Below are 7,149 nucleotides of genomic sequence, written 5' to 3' on the forward strand. Positions count from 1 at the left end.
ATTATCCCCGAAAACGTTACAGTTGAAAACTTTTCCAACAACACCAATTGTTGTTGGATCAACAATTTTATTTCTCAGTGTAGAAATTTACTGGGTTTGCTCATTTTCTCAAGATTTTTGTACAAGGAAAAAGCAATGTTTCAATTTTGACAATTTCGACATTTCACTAGATTATTGTCGAGAAATTGTTTGGGATTCACGAATAATGATATTATCGGCGTTACTGAAGTGACGAAAAAGGGAAAGTCATTAGCAAGAAAAATATCGACAAGAAACAAAAACAGTATCCACAGATGGAGCTTCACCGTGTGAGGGGGAAGCTACGCAGGTCACAGGTGTGAGAAACTCTCACTTCTCAATCTTTCCAACGCTATTCCTTCGCAATAGATAAAGACATTTCGAGGCTCGCACAGCTGTTAAACAGGAAACAGAATGTGGTGAACCGCTCAATCGAAGAACAGAAACACAGCACAAATCCTTCCATGCCAGCACTTTCATGATTCAAATCATTCGTTGTAATTTCATAACGAATACAACTGTGTTATCAAATTTTAATAAATTATTGATTTTCTTCGTTTTTTCACATTATTATTGTGACGAGATATTCAGTTGTGCGTTATCAACTAAATAATTGAACTTTCGAACTAACTATTAACTAATTAAATAAATAAAATATATACAAATTTTTTTTTTAAATAAACGTCAAAAAAAAAGAGATTTCGAAGCATTTTTTCGCATATTGGTACTGCTCCAGTGAACACATTTTTCATGGTTAATACTGCCCAGTATTCCGCCATCGGGAATTTAAATAATAATTGTCAATACTTTCGATCTATTTTTTATTCATAATTATTCATTTTGAACATCAGCGGTTGTGAGTTTTCATGCATTTTGCACGTATTTTATTCTGCCTGCATATGCTACATCCGTATAACGCATAAATAGTCACGAGGTCGAAGACACGTGTGGGCAGACAGCTTCTCGCTCACCGGTGTGTGCTGTACATAATCGCTTCGCTATAATCTCTCCCTGGGGATTTTATAAAAGTTTGAACACCGCTCCATATACCTGGAGGAGATAACTCGCGACGAAATCCACAGTGCAGCTGTAACGAGAGCTGAAAAAGGATTAAAATTCAACGAAATCCAATTTTGTACTTTTGATTAAATATTAAATTTCAATAGTTTTTCGAAGAATGGTTTATTTTTCATTTGATTTTTTGTTATCACGACGAAAGTTCATTTTTTCATCACCTTGACAACAACACTTCAAGACAATGAGGCTCGTGCGTCAAGGAAACAATGATCAAGGTCCAAATTGGAGTCCAAGATCGATGATACTCCCAGTCCAGCCCACATTCGCAATCCGATAAGATATATTTAAGGCGGATAAATCGATTACCGAATCTTCGTTTATCCGGCCTCTCGCGAGCTCTGATAATCGCGTGTGTGAAAGATCCTCGAACACTTCTCTGCATCCGGTATTGCTCGGACGAATTCTTCTGTCGTCAACTGCTTTCGCAGTTATTTTAAAACGACGAAAAGTTACATGTTTTAGATTGTTCGCACGGTTTTCGTACTTGGTCACAATTCTGTCCGATCCTACAAAAATCGTTCTCGAATATCGATACACATTTATGGCTACGTGCATATTACATTTATGAAATTATAAACGAATTGTGATCTCTGATCCCGATCTCGCGCTCACCCATACAATCGGAGACTCATTCGCATTAACGATTTACGGCGAAACCGCTCCGCGACTCTGTACAGGGTGTCCGAAAATTGAGCGATTTAATTTTCATCAAAAACTCTCTCGTTCGTCCGTGGCTAAGAAATTTGCGAAGGGTGCTCAAACTTCTTCGAACGTGTTTAATCTTCGCGTAGATTTTACAAGGTTTTCGTTCTTTTCCAGGTTTTGGGCTACACTGCAACCTCGATTTTTCGGACTGTGGCCCACGTGAATGATAGAATTGTCGCACTGTGAGAATTTTTGCTTAAAACGAGCTTGGGATGATCGAGGTTGCAGTCTCATTCGAATTATCATTCCCTGGAGAAATTCTCAGATGAGTGATGACGAGGAGGGATTTAAACTCTATCTGTTGCTGCCCGAAAGTCCACTCGGGGCTAGAATTCTTGTCAGAGGGCCCAAAATGGCTGCTTTCCAGAGATAAAAATATATTTTTATTCGAAACTCCAGTTTTTTACGGTTTCGAAAAATGTAATTACATAATTGAGCACACCCTGTATAATTGAAAGATTTAACGATCTTGTGTGCACGAAACATGTAACAGCCGAGATCCAAGGCTGGACTAGCGAGTAGTTAAGGGGTGCTTACCGCAGCGGGAAAAAATACGCAATTTATGTGTCGCGAACTCCAAGAACGTATGCGGTATTGCATCAGCGACACTTTCGAGCATTAGCATGCAGCATTGTCGTGTGCGCATGGACGAGAGCTCTGATAAAGTGAAAATAAATCCTGGGGATACTTTATTGAAATTTTTCTGTGCAACCAATTTAGAAATTCCGTGTTAAGGCGAAGGAGGAAATTCCAAAGTACTGAAAAGTTCATCTGCGTAATAGTATCAAGAAATACAACTTTTTCTGCAATTCTTCGACGCACTTATTCTCTCATTTATTGATTCAAATAAATTTGAACAAAAAGTTGAACGTCCTTGCTCGTCTGTGACGTTGAGTGGACCCAGAACATATTTTAATGCCCAAAGGCAGGTTCTCAGCGATCGGAGTCTCCTCGTAGAATCGGTTTCTCAACATTGTCGCATAATAAAATTGATAAAAGTATTGAATAGTAAATAACATTGTAATATATTGAGTGGTACTCGTCACAGAGTGATATGATTAGATCAAACGAATGATAAATTTTCAACACAGCGATGTCGCCTGACACTGGGTTATATCTGACAATGATATCAATAACGTGTAATACGACTGATGGAACTTTTTTGGGAATCTATTTTGTATCAAAATTTTAATCGGAGATAAAAATAAAATTCGATTCGTATAGAAAGCTGCGACGAAAACTACGGCCCTGTGTAAACGCCCCTTAAAAAATTCACGAGATAACTGTTCTGTGCAAAAGCTCAAATGTTTTATTGATTTAAAAAGAAAACATTTCCAGAAAAATCAAAGAAGCTTAAGGTACTTCGTGCACGAAACGATTTTATTAAGCAAGTCTTGAAATTTACACAGAATTTAAATGAGTAGTCGACTGACACGCATATCAAATTTAAAGGGCTTCGTCTTATTGGTTATTTAGATAAACGTGTTTAAATATGAAGAAAAATACACAGGGTTATAGAGACTATGCTTAAAAAATCGTTTACCTTTCCAAATAACGAATGAACGCTTCTTACGAAGTTTATGAAAAAGTACACGATAACAATGGAGTATATAATGAAGGTCTGGGAAAAAATTCAAGACGATTGTCTTACTGGTAATAAAAATATATTACTTTAAAGATTGAACGACATTTGCTTATTTCGGCATTTCGTTTCTTCTTGGCTTGACCCATTCCTGTCACAGCCTTCTTTTTTTTTATTAACACTTTTTTCTCGGTCCATTTCCTTTTGTGTTTTCCCTTTTCGTTCTCTAAAGTGTTTTTTTACGTAAAAAATTATAGTATTTTAGCCAGGGACGAATAAAATTTTGGTTTCAATCAGTGATGGATCCCCCCGATTAATTATTGGCTTGTACAATTACATTCGTGCAAAGATAAGTTGAAAAAATGTATTTACAACTTCGAATAAATAACTCTGACATGAATTTAGAGTGATAATATCGTTAATTAGGACGTAAAAATCGACCCAATTTAGACAGCCATGAAATACGATTCTACGGGCATGATCTACCTTAAAAAACACCCTGAAACCCGATGCGCTAATTCCATCGTGTAACGACACTCAAAGATATTTTTGTCACATTGGCCTGCTGATGTCGAGTAGCTTTTCCATAATTCGATTCGAGTAAAATAACAATCGTTAAGCCCATCAAAAAGATATCGTGAACAGCGATGGAATACGCTTCCCAATATTGCCCGGATACGAAGTCATTGAAGACTTCGAAATGTTTTGTGCTCACCCGAACACGCTCTGGGTTTCTCATCCCAAGCAACGTGATCGAAGAAACCGAGAGATTGCGCCTGCACTGACAAATCGACGATTCGGTTGTACGCGATGAGTTTCGCGTTCGTAAGTTTTATCATCGCGTAAGCTGTTGAAGTTGGAGGGCCCGCGGAGCGAGGAAAAGAAAGAGCGAAAGATTGGAAACGGAGGAGAGTAAAAGTGAGAGGAAGAGAGAAAGTTCACGATGCTCGCGAGACCCCGGAGTGTTAGATAACGACAGGAAATCGTTTGCGTTGCATAATATTGACGACGATAGTTACGCAATCGATATCTTGTCTTACAGAGTTATACCGCAAGACGCCCGGCTTATGGGTACGAGTTAATGTTGCCGCGCTACTCTGCTACGAAGAAATGTCATGGAATCCATAGCCTTAAGGGACTATAATGGATGCTTGAGGCGATTGAGCCGCCGAATTTTCAAGAGGCGAGTCCTTAATCGACTGACAAGATTGTTGACGCAGCGATTCGGTATTGTGTCGATAAGGAGAGAGCGTGATGAATGCCATTTAAGGTAGTTCAAACGATATGTGTACGATACCAAACGAAAATTATTAGATTTTATTACTCCGAGTTGATGAATTGAAAATTTGCGTGAATCTTGTTGAAGAGCGCTGGGCTCTTATGGAAGATTGCAAAAAATTATGCGAACTTCAACAATAAATATCTCAATTTCGAGACGGCGAGTCATCGGCATATCGGAAAAAAATGCAAAGTTGGAAACAACTTTTTTCATAAGATACGCTCGAACCTCCTTAATCAAACCAAGCGCTGTATCGGCTCAAGAGAGAGTTGCATGGAGAACATGTCAAATGTTCCTGCCTGTGGTTAACAGTGACAAAAAGACCTGAACGAAGTCCCTGCTCACATCGAGATACCTAAAAGTGTGCCAGCGTCGATCTTCGTTATCTCGAATTTAGGAAAATGAGCTTCTGAAAGTGTTTTGGAAAGAAAAATGAAAAAAATCGCAATTCCACTCGAGATACTTGACGCATTTCGTAGTTTATTTCGTCACACCGTTAACTCGCAATTTGAGCTCACGAATCCATCAAATCCTTCGGCCAAATTTCATCGTTTTTCCAAGTCTCTGATCGACGGTATCGAAATATTTGGAGTCTCAAAAAATTGTGCGTTTTTCACCCAAAACTTGATTTCCGGGACCCGGACCGGCTAGTCCGAACGCTGTAGGTATCGTCGGGTTATGAAATATTGAAAGAAGCCACAATCGCAATCGAGGTCGAAGCCAGCGTACCTTCCTGTACTTACAACAATCGAGCTTGTAAACAGCAACGATGCGAAATGCGAACGAGGATGAGGTTCGACACAACGGAACGAGCAGAATGGGTATTAGGAAAAGACAATCCCCGTAGGATTCTACGACGACGAGGAGCAGCAACGAGCCAGCGGAACTGAGGTTCGCGGAGCTTCCTTTCCTTCGGACATGCCTGGCTGACTTCTCGTCCTCTCCCACAGCTCTCTTGATGCTGTTTCTATATATTCTCCTATATCTACGAGTCCCAAGTAGCGTGTACACTTTATATAGGACCGTTGATGCATGCAGGTACAGTAAAACAGCAATTTTGTCAAGTTCGAGCCTAAGGTATTCCTTTCACGAACCCGAATACTCTGAAAATAACTGATTTTAAATAACAGTTGAGTAAAAGTGCATGCGAATAGACTGGCCAAATTTCAGGTCAGGTTATCGAACTTTAAGGAGTTTCGGTCCAGTCGATACAATGTTGTCATGCTAAGCCATGTTTAGAACATGAAAAAATTCAAAAAGTTCAGAATTTTATAAAATTTTGTGAGCATATTCTTTAGTACCAAATTCGACAATGCATATTTTTTTTAGACTTTTCTTCTACACCGTTATCGAGTAATTGAACTCGAAAGATCACGTGTGTATGAGCATAGCGTTTCAATATATATAAATATACATTCCGGGCTTAAGAACTTTGCTTTAATGCTTTATTACTCGATAACTATGTAGAAGAAGATTTCGAAAAAAATTGAGCTTTTGCGCGTTAGGTTGAAGAACATTATCACCAAGTTTTATCAATTTCTTAAAATTTGTTAACAGGTATCGAAACTCCTTAATGAAGAATTGAAACAAAAATCGTAAAATTTCGAGCTTCCATCAAATTTCTATTCAACAATTCGTATACTAAATAATTCTAAATTCCTGACGCAAACTGTCTCGCAGGTAGAAAAAAATGTAAGGAATCCACGAGGACGATAAAAATAAAAGGTTAGCGAACGCTTAAAAGATCAACGACAGAAGTTGGAAAAATGGCAGAAGCAAAAGCTTTTCCTACATAACCCTGACTTCTCAGAGGTTAGTAATCGGTCCAAATTTCAAGGGCCCCGATTTGCGCTACCAAAAAATACGCTCATGCGAAAGGAGTACCTTAAATCCAAATTTTTTGCTCAAGTTTTGCTCTCTTTTTCTCGAAAGGTGGAAAAAGGTCATTTCTGTAAACCCCTTTGAAGTGGGTGACCCGGAAATGTCGACCGTCGCGTGATCCTTAAATTATCCAGATGCAAAGTCACTGCGACATTCGTATACGGAGCAATTCACCGCACACGCCAGAACTCATCGTTACCGATGGGAACAACGATGTTTATGAAAAGCTAAAAGAAATTATTTGAAAAATAGAACCAACCAAAATTGGCTGGAATGTAAATAAAATTTGGATTTTCATCGCGGTTACTCGACCCGACAGGACTCCCTACTACAAAATTCTGCTGAGCGGGGCCAAGTGACGACTTTATTCGTATGTTTTCATTTGAATTTAGTTAGTAAATTGAGTTGCTTATATTGAAAAGGTATCGAAATGCTTCTCATGAAGCGTGTATTATAATTTTGTTTTGCGTTAATTTGGAGTGGCCGAACGAAGAAGCATCGTCTCGTGGCGAGCGGGGCTGTGCGCTCCGGCGAGCACGATACTTCTGTCACGGTTCTTGGGTCAGAGCGAGAGTAACTCAGGCTCATACACTCTCTCGTAAATATT

The 7,149-nt window shown here is 38.9% G+C and overlaps 1 long non-coding RNA gene across 1 annotated transcript; it reads right to left on the bottom strand.

Annotated features, from left to right (window-relative positions):
- Positions 1 to 875: 875 nt before the first annotated feature.
- Positions 876 to 4,173, bottom strand: LOC122406684 (uncharacterized). The gene is made up of 2 exons (XR_006260047.1): positions 4,098 to 4,173; positions 876 to 1,117 (listed from the first exon to the last, which is right to left on the bottom strand). It is a non-coding gene; the product is annotated as an uncharacterized lncRNA (long non-coding RNA).
- Positions 4,174 to 7,149: the final 2,976 nt, after the last annotated feature.

This window comes from Venturia canescens, chromosome 2, assembly GCF_019457755.1.
Source record: "Venturia canescens isolate UGA chromosome 2, ASM1945775v1, whole genome shotgun sequence".
NCBI classification, from domain to species: domain Eukaryota; kingdom Metazoa; phylum Arthropoda; class Insecta; order Hymenoptera; family Ichneumonidae; genus Venturia; species Venturia canescens.